Source organism: Mirounga leonina, unplaced genomic scaffold, assembly GCF_011800145.1.
Source record: "Mirounga leonina isolate KUSES-001 unplaced genomic scaffold, KU_Mleo_1.0 Mir_151, whole genome shotgun sequence".
Lineage (NCBI taxonomy): Eukaryota > Metazoa > Chordata > Mammalia > Carnivora > Phocidae > Mirounga > Mirounga leonina.
This window is the reverse complement of record NW_023270377.1, coordinates 65,866,795-65,883,428: the sequence shown is the minus strand read 5'-3', so window position 1 is coordinate 65,883,428 and position 16,634 is coordinate 65,866,795. Positions and strand designations below refer to the sequence as shown.

The following is a 16,634-nucleotide window of genomic DNA, read 5'->3' as shown; positions in this document are numbered from 1 at the left end:
TCCCAGGACCCTGAGATGATGACCTGAGCCAAAGGCGGACGCTTAATGACTGAGCCACCCAGGCGCCCCATGAAAATGTATATATATATATATATATATATTTTAGATTTTATTTATTTATTTGAGAGAAAGAGAATGAGAGAGAGCACATGAGAGGGGGGAGGGTCAGAGGGAGAAGCAGACTCCCTGCCGAGCAGGGACCCCGATGCGGGACTCGATCCAGGAACTCGATCCAGGGACTCCAGGACCATGACCTGAGCCGAAGGCAGTCGCTTAACCAACTGAGCCACCCAGGCGCCTGAAAATGTATATTTTTAACCAAAATATGCAAAAAGGCATTGGGGAACTTTTTAAATAATTTTTAATAGAAACATTTTGATCCTTGCAGGGAAATGTTTTTCTTCAATTTAAGAAAGAGCCTTGCTACTGCAAATGGTTGACCAGTATAGAAATATCCACATCAAACAAACAAACAAAAAAATCCAAGTCACCAGAGAATCCCAATGAACACCATCCTAGAAGATTTGAACCCTGTTTCACTCAAAGCCAATTCATGTAGCAAATTTGCAATGAGTATTTGTGGAATTAGAGAATAGGAAAAAAAAAAAGAAAGAAAGAAAGAAAAGGAAAAAAAAGGAAGGATGGACAGGCTTGACTAAGAAAGCTAAATAGGAGGATCAAACCCAAAAGAAAATGAATGGTACAAAATATGTGATAATATTAAGTTAAACAACCTCTGCTATCAGACATGGAACAGTATCAATCTTATAATTAAGTAATACAGATATATAAATATGGTTGCTGGGCTGAAAATCCATTACTGAGAATTTCAACATGGATTTTTTAGTATGTAAACTCACCTCGCTTCATTATAATTCTCCAAGGACACATTTCATGAAGGTGAGTTTATGCTTTTGTCTCAACTGAAGAGACCACATTCCACCCATGGCTGTCTTGTTTCTGAACCACAGCCAGGCCTCTGTGACAGCCACCCAAGAACACCCGAGGGTATTCTAATGAACCACCAACAAATGGCCCCCTTAAAAACCACTGGACAGGGCGCCTGGGTGGCTCAGTTGGTTAAGCGACTGCCTTCGGCTCAGGTCATGATCCTGGAGTCCCTGGATCGAGTCCCGCATCGGGCTCCCTGCTCGGCAGGGAGTCTGCTTCTCCCTCTGACCCTCCCCCTCTCATGTGCTCTCTCTCTCTCACAAATAAAAAAAAAAAAAAAAAAACCACTGGACAGCAGCAGCCGCTAGCCACACATACCTGAGCTGAGTCTTGCTACCTGGAGTGACTCTATTAGCAAGTCTCAGACCAACCTCTAGTCTGGGGAGAATCGCAAACATGGCCAGTTTCTGCAAACTGAGGCTACAGCCCTCCCTCCAAGAACAGTCTTCACGTACAGACACTACAGAAAGGATTACTCTCCCGTTCCTTCAATGAATGCAGTCTTTCTCATGCATTCATTTTTGAACTACAAAGAGTGGCAGGTTCTCCCTAAGTACTTTTGAAATTTTAAAACTCTTAAATTTCATTGTCAGAAATGGGACTTCTATGTGCTGCACTTAACACATAGGTAATAAGCAATGGGAGTTCTATATGCTGCACTTATTACAAAGGTAATAAGCAATACCTTTTCTTCCCACAGCTAACATGGATTTCAATTCTACCTACCATAGTACATAGTTTACGTTATGGTCTCGAACAGCCATCTTTCATTTGGCATAGGGTCTGAAAACATTGCCTAAAATTGTACGATGTATCTGTTTTAAGTTTCAAGCGCTAATAAAAATAAGTTCCAGTGTCCTATTATACAGTCAATTGACTATTATAGTAAAAAGTGAAGACACTGCAAAAATAAAAAATTTATTAAAGGTTTGGAAAACAATTCTGGAATAATCTTAGTAACCCAGGCAAGGAAGAAAAGATATGAAACTCACCGAATGCTAGGACAGAAGAGCAGAGTCGTGTTTAATTGTATGTCTGAGAAGAGAACAAGGAATATATTTAATTTCTTTTCAATTGGCTAGTTATAGTAATTTTTAGACAGATTGGATAATTTGTAAAATGAAATAATTTATTAAATACTACTATTTATGTAGGTCAGCTATATGTGACTTGAGAACTGAGCATATCTTGTCTTTTTCAGTATCAAGGCCTAATGTCATGCAGACACTACATATCTTGTTGAATATGTTGACTTTATTTGAATTGAATGGGGCTTTGTGTGGCTTTCCTCTAGTTCACCGATGATGGTGATGCAAGCTAAAAATAGTGAACAATATGTTGAGCATTTGTCTGTGAAGAGAGAGAGAAACTGAGAGGAAAATGACTAGCCAGAGAAGTTTAAGCTCAACTGAGGGAACCATACTGAAAGATTTCATGAAGGTTTATTTGGTATTGACATATACATGTATTTCCCCTCTTAGCTGGAATGACTCCAAAAGGGCTGTCACGGTTGGTCAACTAAATAACACATGCTTTAAAAACAATTATAAATCTGTATTCACCTGATGGACTTTGTATTCATGCCAGTCAATTGGGCATATAATAGTCGTTTAAAAAATAAGTACATATAATGCATTAAAAACTGCTTAAACGCCCATTTAACCAGAGGGGCCAAAACAGCTCTAAAACGGAGCATGTGATTAACACTAATGGAAGCTATGCATATGTAATGAAAGGAGAACCCCAAACCCTTTTAGAGAGGGTATGACAGGAGAATGACAGCTGGGAAACACTAAGATCTAAGGCTGCTATCGCTTCGGAAAGCGACTCTGCGCTCAAAGCAGCCAATAACTCTCAGTGCGGTGAATCCTGGGGTCCAAGGCAATACATGCACTGATATTTTTGGCAAAATAATGCCAAGAGGAATGACAGTACCAGCCATAAATAATGTAGTGCTGCAGTTGGGTTGCATCTCTGTACTTAAACAGCTGTTCACTGATCCCATCCGGTTTAAAGATCTTACCTGAGATTCCTTCTTCATAATGTCAAACACAAGACAGACCTATATAAGTTTTTAATGAGCATCATGTGGAAATAATCCCATAATATTTTAGATTCACTTTGTTTTCTTTTTTCAAAGAAGAAAGGACAGGTGCAACAGTTGGCGTAAAAACAGAAATGATTCTGACTTATTTCCCTTTGGGGGTTTTAAGAGAGTATTTACCAACTGGCCACTTAGATGGTGAGATTTGGGACGCAATTAAAAGTTTGCCTGTCAGTCAGTGGCTTCCCCATTAGCCTGGGGGGAAACATGTTTGGAATTATCTTGAGGTGGTTTGTAGGGGGGTGAAGATGATAGGAACTCCCTGCTGAAATTCCAACACAATACCTGAACAGGATACACAGTAATTCATGAGCACTCTCCAGCCCTTACGTTAACTTCGTAGATAAACTGCCCATGGCCTAGGGAACACAGGGTTCTACATGACAGTGGGACACAGGAGGGGGCAGTCTGACGGGAGAAAAGGTACAAGATATGTATCATGTACTTAGAGGTAAGACAAAAGAGAAGGCTCTGAGTACTGAAAGGACAGAATGAAAGCATGGAGCTGCCTCAAGGATCCCTGAAAACAAGACTTCCATGTCCTTACCCCTTACTTCCCTGATCACTTGCAATGTAGTATCTCCCCGGTAACTGCTGGAAATCTGCCCCAGCCTCAGTCTCTTTTCCATTTCCAATACTAAATTGTAATCGTTTGAGTGTTGCTAGAATAGAAGTCTCTTGAGGGCAGGGACATTTATGTGTATAGTGTCGAGGCATTATCACGAGTACCAAAAAGAGTGCCTAAAATGCGGGAGATGCTCACTGAATATCTGTGGAACAAATTAACCGAATGAATAAATGAGTAAACACAGTAATGTTTGCAGAGGCCCTGGATCAGAAATTAAGTTTGAAGTCAAATAATGAGCTGGTTTCCTAGGTAGTCTCATCATCCAAGGTATAATAAAGATAATTTCAGCTATGAATAGATGTTTTGAATAGATAAAAGCTTTGACAAAAGGACACACAGAGTAGAGGATAAGTAAAACAGCTAGCTACAAGGGGAGAAGGGAGAAGAGAAAACAAAAACAAAAACAACCCTGGGAATGGCTTGGGAGTGCCAGTAGTAGAAGAACACAAAAGTGAAGATCCACAGAACAAAGGTTCCTTAGAGATTCTTGAATCTAGCTCTAGCCTCTGCAAAGGCTGGTGTGTTACATTTACTGTTCTCTATCCCCAGGAGATAAATGCTGCCTCCCTTACTGCCAGGTGTCATCTCACAATAAATCCCTATAACCTGAGCTTGGCAAACTTAAGGTCCCGATCCCCTGAGGATCCCATGGGTCCCCTGCAAGAGGGTGAAAGGGTCTCCTTCCAAACTCTGTGCCCACTTTGTTACCTAAAAACAATATAGCCCGGACTCCAGTCCCACCACTTCGGCTTCTCTCTATATAGTTGCCTAAACCCAGTCCCAGGGATGTGAGCTGGCAGGAGGATTGGAAATGTGACTCCATCTCGTTTCCTGTCTTCCTCTGTCCTCCGTACATCTTGCACCAAATCTCTCCTTTACCAGCGAGAAAAAAAAAAGCTCCCAAATGAAAGGAAACAAACAAATCCTAAGGAAGTAAACAGGGAAGGGAAATACAATAAAATAAGAACAGCCTGTCCAAAAGTCCTCTTACACAAGTGTCATCATGCAGTCCTCACCACTACTTCCTATGAAGTCACCCTCATCTTTGATACATGCAAACTGAGGCTAACTTGAGAGAATAAGTAACTTGCCCAAGAATGGTTTATTTATTTATTTATTTATTTATTTATTTATTTATTTATTTATTTATTTATCAGAGAGAGAGAGCACGAACAGGGGGGAGCAGAAGGCAGAGGGAGAAGCAGGCTCCCCGCTGAGTAAGGAGCCTGATGAGGGACTCAATCCCAGGCCCCTGGGATTGTGACCTGAGCTGAAGGCAGATGCTTAACTCAGGCATCCCCCAAGAATGTACTGAATGCTTGCAATGCATTAGTACTAGAAGCCCAGGTATCAGCTGGAAGATACGGCCTTCTCCTTCATGGGGAGCTGTTGTGGAAAGGAGATGAAAAAGCAAATATGAAATTAAGTACAGTGTGGTGAGTGCTATAAAAACACCTCAGAAAGCTTCTAAGGCAGATCCGGGGTTAGAGAACCTGGTAGATACTTTGAAATAGAAACAATGAATAGGATTCAGCCAACTAAAGAGGCCGTGAAGACAGACCATGTAAAAGAACTGGTATGTACACAAGACCAGAGATAAGATGAGGAAAATTGCAAGGGGTGGAAAGTTGCAAAAAATGACGCTAAAGAAATCAGTAGAGACTGGCTCATGCAGGACATTGTAGGTCATGGAAAAGAATTTGGGCATTATCATGGGGACAATGGAAAACCATTCAAGGGGATTAACAAGTGCGATAAATGATCAGATTTGTGTTTCTGAAAGATATCTCTACTGCAGTGGAAACCAATGAGTTAGAAAAAAAATAAAGGAAAACTATTTAAGTTGAAAATCGTGAATTATGAATATATGAGGGGTTTTTTGGTCTGACAAAAGTGCCAATTTCATCTGGTTCAGCCTAATGGTTAGGCAGCTGTTACTTGTACTAAAGCAATGAGAGGGAGACTAAAAAGATGTCAATGCTTTCCTTATCTTCTGTAGCTATTTTTGAGAAGATATATACAGCATTCTAAGATTGATTGGATATGGCAAAAGGGGAGAAAAAGAGGCATCAAGAGCGGCTCTCCCCCAAAGTTTCTAAATATAGCAACTGGGTAGATAGTGATGGTGCACCCACCTATCTAGGAAAAGGGGTGAGCAAAACAGGAAGAGAGAGACAAAGAAATGGACTGGTTGGAGGAGTTTACTTATTCCCAGAACTCACCGTATGTACAGTAGAAGAGATGGCTTTAAAATAAAAATTCTAATTTTAACAAAATAAAATGAATTTTAAAAAGAATGATATTGTGAACAGATCCACCAATCTTTATATTTAAAAACTAAAACCTTAATCTAACTTACCAATCCCTATCTTTCTGTAAAATAGATATCGCTCTCAATCCATTAAAAATAATAGGCTCTTATTTTTGCTTAGATTCATAATCTGACCTTCTCCAGGTTACCAAAGCCTAAGAAATAGCTCCAAGACTGTAGATTAACTTTTATAGGGTGTACTTGACATGAATTTTTAAGAGCTATAGTGTCTTCAAATAAATGATCCCAACACAAATTCAAGATTCAATCAGCATTAATGGTGGTATTAGAAATGATAACTTCAATTATAAGCATAATGCATTTTCCTTTGGGAGATCAATTTATGTAGAGCAGGTACTTGGAGTTTGCCCTGGCACAGCCATACTTCAAATCCGCTTGTGACCAAGAAAAGACATTTGTGCTAGTTTGAATTTAGATAATAGCAAATGCTTTAAAAAATTAATAGTAGGTAACACATTTTCCAGAAAGTTATTTTTTTCCAATCATCTGAGAAAAGGGGTGTGGGTTGAAATTAAAACAGATAAGATATGAAATTAATAAAAGAAATGTAGTTTTGTTCTCATGTGAATTTTATATTCAACCTACGGTTTTAAAAAAAGTAGCTATATGGGACACCTGGGTGGCTCAGGCGTTAAGCGTGCGCCTTCGGCTCAGGTCACGATCTCAGGGTCCTGGGATCGAGCCCCACATCGGGCTCCCTGCTCAGTGGGAGCCTGCTTCTCCTTCTCCCACTCCCCCTGCTTGCGTTCCCTCTCTCATTGTGTCTCTCTCTGTCAAATAAATAAATAAAATCTTTTAAAAAGGTAGCTATAAAATATTGTGCTACATTAAACTAAAATAAGCAATTTATCTCAGAATTATTTTATATCATTTCACTTTTTGAAAGAAAAATGTAGTTCTTCAAGGAGATATATGACTAAAACTATTAAGTAATTTAAGAATGTTAACAGCTATTTTTAAAATGAAGATCATAAGAGTTCTCCTAAAAATGAAAACAAAAGTACCTATAACATCAAAATTATCTAAACTGAAAACCCAGAAGAATTTTTTTCTCAAGGCAATTTAAAGAAAACTATAATTAGGAGAAATTTTCCTGGAGATATTGACAAAGTAGAATAGAAAGATATACATTTCTAAAAGTATACTATAAAATATATGGATTAATATCCATATGTAAATCTATAAAGTACATTAAATGAATATAATTGGAAATTCTTTTTAAACTATATAGCCCAAAAGTATTAATAATTATAGGTAACAATCACTAATAGCTTTTTATGTGCCACACAAACTATATCAGATGTGTTAGGTACTTTGAAGTAAATACAACTATTAGTCCCATTTTACAGATGAATAAACAAGCTTGGGAGTTTAAGTTACTCAACTGAGTTCTTTGGGCTAAGGAGTGGCAAAGCCAGCCCTTGATCTACAACCTGTATGCTTCTCAAGCATGAGCTTAGCTCCAGCATGCTATATATTGCTCATTAGCAAAGGGCAAGGTGACCTGACACCATTATATTTACTTTTTTTAAGATTCATTTATTTATTTGAGAGAAAGAGAGCATGCTGAAGAGTGGAGGGAGGGGCATCGGGAGAGGGAGAGAAATTCTCAAGCAAACTCCCCTCTGAGTGCAGAACTCGACAAGGGGCTCCATCCCAGGACTCTGAGATCATGACCTGAATTGAAATCAAGAGTTGGACACTTAACCAACTGAGCCCTCCAGGAGCCCCCCATTATATTTATTTTAGATCAGTGTCTCTTTCCATTGGCAATATTTAACTAATGGCACTCAGAGGTGAAAACTGGGGGCTGTGGGTGGGAATATCCTCTGGCCTGATCCTTGAGTTTATACCATTCGAGTCATTTATCCATTCAGTTTTTCCATCTGTAAAATGAGAATTAGACCAGATTAAACCGGTACATCATTGTGACTAAGTGGTATTTTTGATGTTGTTATTGGTTATTAAATAGATTCATCATATAATGTTAAGCATTTAAATAAAAGGCCCTCCATAAAAACTCACTTTTAAATTGCTCAGTACAGTATTCATTAATTCATCCAACACATACTTGTTATACATTCAAAACACCTTGGTGGTAGTTTGAGAACAATAAAAGTCAAAGACAGTCTATGCTTTCCATGATATAACAATCTACTTGGAAAGATATGAAACACAGGTAACCAGCACAAAATTGTTAAGCAATATACAAACCAGTGCAAAATAATATAGTAAAAATCATTCACGTAAGTAATGAGGAGATGTGGAATAAAGGCACAATCAGTGTACCCAGCTATAACTAGAACAGAAAATTGAAAGGATGGGTTTTGACCCAGAACATCAAAGAAGGGATGAAGATGGATAGCCAAAGAGAAAACATAGGAAAGCATGAGAATGTATAGTTGAGGCTGATAAAGTTGTAGTAGAAACAAGAGCCGGACAGTTGAGGGAGAGTGTTTGACAGATGGCCTCAAAGATCATGCAACACAGATTTAAATGAAAATAAAAACAACTTTGTTTTGATTTGGTCCTTCACATGCGTGCGTGTTTTCTTTTTTTAAATTTTATTTCAATTCAATTAGCCTACATATAGTACATCATTAGTTTCAGGTATAGTGTTCAATAATTTATCAGTTGCATATAACACCTAGTGCTCATCACATCACATGCCTTCCTTAATGCCCATCACCCAATCATCCCATCCCTGCACCCCCTCCCCTCCAGCAGCCCTCAGTTTGTTTCCTATAGTTTACAAAAATCTAATGCTAAGATAGTCTTTGTCCAAAGTGTTTGCCTAAAGTATCTGTCAAATCACTATTCCGTAAGTCACTCTATGAGTTTCACTCTAAACAAATTAAATGAGAAAATCAAACTCAAATATTTTCAATGCAAGTTGAAAGGTGGTCATTCTTAGCTCCAAATTTTCTTAAAACAATACATATATACATATATATTCTTTAGATTTTCCTCCACCCCTCTTTAATGTCTTAATGGCAATTGTGTCTTTAGTTTCAATTTAATCTCCCTTGTGTAACGTGTAATGCCTTCTGCAAAATTCAACAATTCAATCTGGAGCCAAAGAAATAAAACCTTGATGACTTTTGAAGAGTATAAGATTAATGCAGGAAGAAATTACCTTGGTTAGTCATGTCTATTCTTTTTTTTTTTTTAAGATTTTATTTATTTATTTGACAGAGAGAGACACAGCAAAAGAGGGAACACAAGCAGAGGGAGTCGGAGAGGGAGAAGCAGGCTTCCCGCGGAGCAGGGAGCCTGATGTGGGGCTCGATCCCAGGACCCTGGGATCATGACCTGAGCCGAAGGCAGACGCTTAACGACTGAGCCACCCAGGCGCCCAGTCATGCCTATTCTTATTAGCCGACTGAAGTTTGCTTTTGCTGAGAAAATGGTGGGAGTTGGACGTGAAACCAAGACTCAGTGGATCATGCTGTATGGTTTGATTTTAATCACTGAATTCAAGAAGAAGCTAGAATTTCATTTGGACTGGTTATATTGTTGTACCTGCTATCAAATAATAGCCAAATAAGATAGTATGAAATGAATATCATCCTTCTTCTTTAGATTATGTCAACAAAACAAGTGAATATTCCATGGTTCAGAAGCAATATAAACACATTTTTAATAGAAACCTCCATATAACTGTCACGAACGTCTTTCCAAATAAGAATATCGTGGGCAGCTACTCAACATCGAGATGTGTATTACATTGGGGAACTTGTAATTGTTCCCTCAGAATATGCGATGAACACTGCAATGTTTAATCAATTAATCATGCAGCTACAGTTTTGCAAAGCCTCTACCAGGTGAGCCGCGAGTGTATCTGCATAGTGTACGTGAACTAAGAATGTGAACACAGAAAAAAAAGGCCTTTTTTTTAAACCTGCTTTCCCTCGTTCAAAACAACAGCAGTAAGGCCAGTTGAAACTCTGGACTAATACTCACACATGGTCTGAGAGAGTAAATAGTATCCCTTAATAATGGTATTATTTAGTATCTAATAAAAATACTGCCCACATTTGTATCAATGGGTAAAAATCATACCTAATATCTATTGAGCATTCTTACATGCCAGATACCAATGCCAAGTGCTTTACCTAGAACTTCATTATTCCCAGTATTGCACCACTGCGGTGGTTCTTAACTAGAACTATTTTGATCCCATGGGACATTTTGCAATGTCTGGAGTCGGTTTGGGTTGTCAGTGCTTGAAGGGGAGGGGTTGTGATATTAGCATCTAGTGGGTAGAGGCCAGGAATCCTGCTAAACAGCCTTCGGTGCGGGACAGCCCCCACAACAAAGAATTATCCAGTCCCGCATGTCAATGTTGAGGAACCCTGCCCTACTTCTACCTCCCTTTGACAGATGAGAAAAAGGAGTCTTAAAGAGGTTAAATCAATTGCCAAAAGTCACAGAGCCAATAAGTGGCCGAAGTGGGACCCAAACCCAGCACTATCTGACACCAAAGCCCACACCCTCACCATCACATCGCACTTTTGCTGCATTGTCGTTCGTTGGAAAATCATTTGCCTCATTGTACACAATCTCACAGAGCAGCAAACCTAGTGCTTTGAATCCGAGGTCCTTGGTTTTGGTGTAAGTAAGGCTGCTCTCCACCTCTTTGATCTTCACCAGTCATTCCAATTCTTATCTGTAATCTGGGAGCCCACATCTAGAGTTTTCCTAAATGTTTCCTCAAACTTTCTATGATTCTAGCCCTGAGCCTTCTGGCAAGGTGGCCTGATTGCCTCTCTCTCCACTGGGTGTTAGATTAGCCTCCCTTAGGCTTTGCCCTTACTCTGTTCTCTGCTTCTCAGCAAGCAGAATTCCCAGGAGTGACCCTCTGCTGACTTTGCCATCTTCTCTGTGGAGAGAATCCTGCCTTCAATGATGCCGTGGATGACTTCTCCTTCCACAGAACAACCCAAACACCACTGGGGAGGTAAGCAGGATTTGGCATTGCCCTTTCCCGCCAACTGTCTGTGGACTATCAGACATTCCTTAGGGAAGCCACAAAGAGTTGACTCTCTCCCACTCTGAAATAGTAAAGATTCCTAGGGGAGGGAATCTGCAGCCCGACCTCCAAACCGAATTGCTGAAGACCCAATGCATGTTGCTCGCTTACCTGCATGCGCCCCTGGGACCAATCTAAAGCAGCCCACACAAAGCTAGCAGGCAGCATGCAGCTAGATTCTCCACGCCCCGGGTCATTGTATTTTTACACCCATTGCAGAAGTAATACACATGCCCCCCAAATAGCAGCTTCACTAAACCACAGTATCAGGAGCTGTAATGCTTCCTATTCTGTGCCCTTTTAAAGGACCAGATTTGTTTCTGCAGAAAATGAGATCCGGAAGAACATGTAAGAATGTACTAAGATACCAAGCAGAACTACCCCCTAGAGTGGATTTCATTCCACCACATTTACACTTGTGACTGCCAAAAGAATTTCTGGTTCTCAAAATCTGCCTATGTCATGAAGAGGTGAGGGGTCTTTCTGCCCCAGTTTAAACATATATAAATCATTTCAAAGAGGGCTTTTGGGGCTGTGAAACCAGGAGCTCTTAACTCTATGACCGAAGATTGAAGTTGTCCATAGGATACTAGAGTCACTCAAGAGTGCTAAGTTTTTCTGAGGAAATATAAGATGTAGCCACTCCTAATAATCATAATAGTTCATAATAGTCCACTCATAATAACCCATGATTGGTGATCTGGGAAAGTAAAAAGATGTTTCAAAGCTGAATGAAATATTATCACTCTAGGGGCTCCTGGGTGGCTCAGTGGTTTAAGTGTCTGCCTTCGGCTCAGGTCATGATCCCAGGGTCCTGGGACTGAGCCCCGCATCGGGCTCCCTGCTCAGTGGGAAGCCTGCTTCTTTCTCTCTCTCTCTGCCTTTCCCCCCGAGAGTGCTCGCTCTCTCTCACTCTCTCTCTCTCTGGCTCTCTCAAATAAATAAAATCTTAAAAAAATATATTATCACTCTCACACCCCATTACACATACCAATAGTAGATAGGTAGAATATGGATTCGTCATCATAGCTAGATAATTGGGATTCACATCAGAACCCAAACATGTTTAACAGTTTCTTTTTCTTCTCTCTGAGTCACTTCTCAGATGTGCTAGCAGAGACAAAAATTGTCCAGTGTGGATCACATTCCCCTGCTGGAGGAGGTCACTGAGAGGACATGACCCCCCGCTGACTTTTGAACTGGATCCTGGCAATCAGAGCAGAGACTCCTTAAACCGCCCCCTGCCCCCCACTGGCTACCCTTGGGATGTGTGTTATACCCACCATTCCCACACTAGGACCCGCTACAAGGACACAGCCCTGAGAGTAACGTGTTATTGAGACCGTCTGGACTGGGTGCGTGGCTGTACGATTCTGCAAGGCGGGTACAGAGATCTCATTTTTGCACAGCCCAAGACAAGCCTCATATGGAAGTGCCCTCACTTATGAAAACTGCCACCTACCGCCTGGGGTGGCCTGTCTCCTTCCTTCTTTCCTTGCCCTCCGCATGCAGGGGCCAGTTCTGAACGTCACCTGGGGAAACTCCTGAGGTGGAGGTCCAACATTCCACTCTACCCACCAAACTAACTTCTCCCTGCTCATGTTCTAACGAGGATTAAAGTCCAAGTAGCAGAGTGAGAGAGAAACAGGAACCCTCTTATATCCAGACACTTGAAATTTCCAGTGAACAAGTACACAGGAGCTGCATCTTAATTATCCGGGCTATGAAATCCCCCTTCCTCACCCCCAGCCTGCGTGGCTTGGCAGCGTTTCTGCTTTATCCCTTCCCGGGGGAGCCCAGGACTGCCAGCACCTCGGAAAGGCCAGCGCAGTTCGAAAACACAGGCCCGGCTCGCATCAGAGAAACAATCTAGATGGTGAGAAGCTCATCTCCGGCCGTGTGGCTTCTGGTGCTCTAGTCAGCCCACTTCCTTGCCTCCCACAGACCACGTGGAGTTTGGGGGGGGCGGCGGTGCAGAGTGTAGTGCCCCCTGGTTAGATTCTAAGCGGCCGCCCCATTGTCTGAAAGTTTGTCGAATGCCTTAGAAGTAAAGCGCGGTACCTTTCCGCTCTTCGAGCTTTGGATACTGCAAGAAACAGAGTCAGCTGCTGCTAATGGAGACCTAGGCCAATTTGATTCGAACTAATCACTATTTTTGGCCATCTTGTTATTGTGCCCCCACCCCTATCTAATATCTTACCTGAACACACACCCCCACACACACACCTACCTTTTCTTTTACTCCATCTATTTCCAAGTGTTTAAGTGGGGGATGCAAGCACGCTGGCTAAAGCGGGCTAGAGCTTGGAGAGCTGAGGCTGTCACAGAGCTCTCTCCCCCTGACATGTAAGTCGGCCAAATTGTCACAGCCAAGTAGCAATCATTTGTCTTTTCCCTTGTCTCCTCAGAGCAGAGGCTGATGTTCAGGGTGGTTTTAGAATATGGACAGGGGTCTCCGCAGCCCGGAAAAGACATCTGACCCCTTCCCCTCCCGGGCCCCAGACCGTGCTCTGCAGCTGTGACTCCTCCAAGGCTTGAATGCAGGTCTCCAGAGGTGAAGGAAGCATGGGTTAGCCCACTCTGCTGCCTTGCCCACAGCATAGTATAATATTAATTAGTCACCTTCCTTATTATTCAGTCAAAATATCCCAGACTGAAATAAATTACATTCTTAGCACATATTTCACACCCCTGGATCAAGTCTTGCAAGGGTTTTCTTTTATTATTTATAAGATCATGTGCTGTCTTCCTGTGGAAAATGAGATGGTCTGCATGAGGAAAAAGGTAAAAGAAATGCAGAGAAATGAAACAATCAGATATTCCCTAATGATATTTAAAAATAGAAAATTTGCTACTGTTACAGCATGTTCCATCTTTTGAGATTTAATGGCTCTCTTGTGGTTTAATGGAGAATTACTTTCAGTAATTGATTATTAAAATTTAAAATTGCTAACCATCTTCATTATTAGATGAGCGAACATGTTATCCTTGTAATTAAAAAAGCCCGAGACTCACTTTCATCCTGTTGACAGAGCGGGCAGACCGTCTCCACACTCAGACTTGATGGTTTCAGGCTTCTTGTTTGACAAAAATAGCCAGCCAGTCATTTGATGATGAAAATGCAGAACATCCACAGAGACTGAGCAGAAAATATAATGAACAAAAAATAAAATAATAAAAAGCCCTACAAGCTAATTAAAGTTTTCAGTCCCGACTCATTAAATGCTCTGCATCACGTACGTGATGTTTCAATGTGCTCTGTGCAGGTAGCGCGGGGTGCCGCGGGCCCCGACGTGTCGCGGGCCCCGGCGTGCCTTCAGAAAGCCTAACAACCTTGCCTCCTCCACCTGCAACAGCACCTGCCCTCCTGCATCGCGCCTCAAGATGTTACCATTACAAAGTGTTGGTTTTGGCAACACACTCCACCAAGGGGTACTGGGAAAATACACTGTGATTTCCTGCTGTCGTCACTGTGTTAGGATGTTTCTAGACTGGCATGGAACGCTCCGAGGATTATGCACCCTGCTGAGTCCAAACAGTGGTACCTCAAAATCCCTGACCAAGTCCTACATCCGAAGAGAGGAAACTCTATCACGCAGTTATCCACACACTGGGGCTAAGGAATTTGCCTTTTTATGGGAGCCTGCATTGCCTTCCACCTTTTCATCATATTAGAGTGCTCATTTTGAGAAGGCAGCCCTCAGTGATCGCCGCAAGGAAATTTTGTAACTGTCAACAGAAGAGTCTATCAAAGGGGACGTTTTTCACAACTCAAGTATTAGACAGATGTCAGTCTTTGGGAGAGGAAAATCCAGCAGGCTCGAGAAGCACCTATATGAGTGAAGCAAAGATTTTTGTACACGAAGATTTATTCTGAAAATCATGGAAAGCCATCTGAATATCAGCGTTCCTATAAAGGCTCAGTTGCTTAGCTCATAAAATCCATGCTCAAATGTCAGGTTTTTTAATTGACTAATCAATGACTTGCCAATATTTTCTTAAGATTCGGACCCTCAAGGATGTCCTCTCTGCTTCAACCCAGCCAACCTTGATGATTCCTCGACACAAATTACCACCCTATCCTTTGTCCACACTCAAAGACTATGATATCACTGGTCAATATTTATACTGTGCTGTAAAACTGTTCTCATGTACTTGTCCTTGTGTTTGTCTTCCCAATTAGATTATATGAGCCTCAAGAATAAGAGCAATTTCTTTTCTTTCTTTTGCCATTTTCACTTACCTCTATGGCCTCATACCTGATGTTGAGCTCAGCAGACATCAGGTGTGTACCACTCATCTTACTTGCCTTCTGGGTTAGATATGAAAGTTTGACCAGAAGCTGAGATATACTTTACTCATTAACTCTAACTTTGAATTTAGGACCCATACAGACTAGATCAGCCTTTTCCACCACGGAACAATTTTTTCAATTCTCCCACCGATGGTACATAGCTAGTTTCATTCTAGATGCATGTGAGATAAGTAAATTAACTACATACAATGAACCTTAGAGCTTAATTCTCAAAACTTCTTAAGAAAGCCTGGTCAAGATTGTTCTTCCAGATTACCTGCAGTAAGTTCACAAAGTCAAATAAGAAAATTCCTCCCCTTCCATAGTCTTTCTGGCATTGATGATATAAAGACTTCCCATCTGGAATGTAAAGGGCTAACCCAGTTTTAAGGCTGTCTCACGCGTGAACCCCTCATAATCACTTTGGTATACCCAAATACCATGGCACCTTACTCGTGCCAATGACACATACTTCCAAATTCCATTAGGTGATATGCATGCTGAAAGTATAATTCTCATTTAAACATATTCTATCTCTCACAGCACTTAGTACCTAACTTTTAATGCGTAAGAGATTATAGTACATATCAACTAAGTAAATAGATAAATTGAATAGATGAAACCAAGAGAATGGGCTAAACCTGGATTTTTTTTCCATTTCCTAAACTTCTTGCTTGAATTTCAATATGAATGAAAATAGCTACCCAATACAAGTGTACTGATTAAGCGTCTACCAAAATTTCTTTCTCACATGGGCGTCAAAAACTCTGGTCCACAAACAAATTCCTGATCCTTTCATCTTGGTTGACAGCAATTCTATAGTTTCAGTTTCTCAGGCTTTCACCTATGAGTCATCCTGGACCTCTCCTTTTCCCTCATGCTCCTTATTTTATCCATCAACAGAATATATCAGCTCTTCTGTCAGAATAGACCCAGACTATTATTCACCATCTCCACCTGTTCCAAGGTACACTCACCCATCACCTAGATTATTCGAATTGCTTCCTAACAGCGCTGTTGACTGCCAGAGATACTCTGTTTGACATCACTTGGTTCAAGTCCTTCCTCTGCCCACATCCTCCAGTGAGTCCCAAGCTCGTGACGATGGCTTACCAAGTCCTACAGTCCTCACCTTTCATATCATCCACTACCCTCCACTCCCTCACTGCCACCAGGCATTTTGGCATTCTTGCTCTTTCTCCAACCAGGCACTCTCTCGCCTCAAGAAATGTCCCGAGGTCTTTGCACTTACTCCTCCCTCAGCCTGGATTGCTTTTCACCAACATAGATGTG

At 41.1% G+C, this 16,634-nt stretch overlaps 1 non-coding gene across 1 annotated transcript; it reads left to right on the top strand.

Moving 5' to 3' along the window:
* The first annotated feature begins 11,552 nt into the window (after positions 1 to 11,552).
* LOC118012761 lies at positions 11,553 to 11,681 on the top strand. Its single transcript, XR_004679822.1, has one exon. It is a non-coding gene; the product is annotated as a small nucleolar RNA SNORA25 (small nucleolar RNA).
* The last annotated feature ends 4,953 nt before the right edge of the window (positions 11,682 to 16,634 follow it).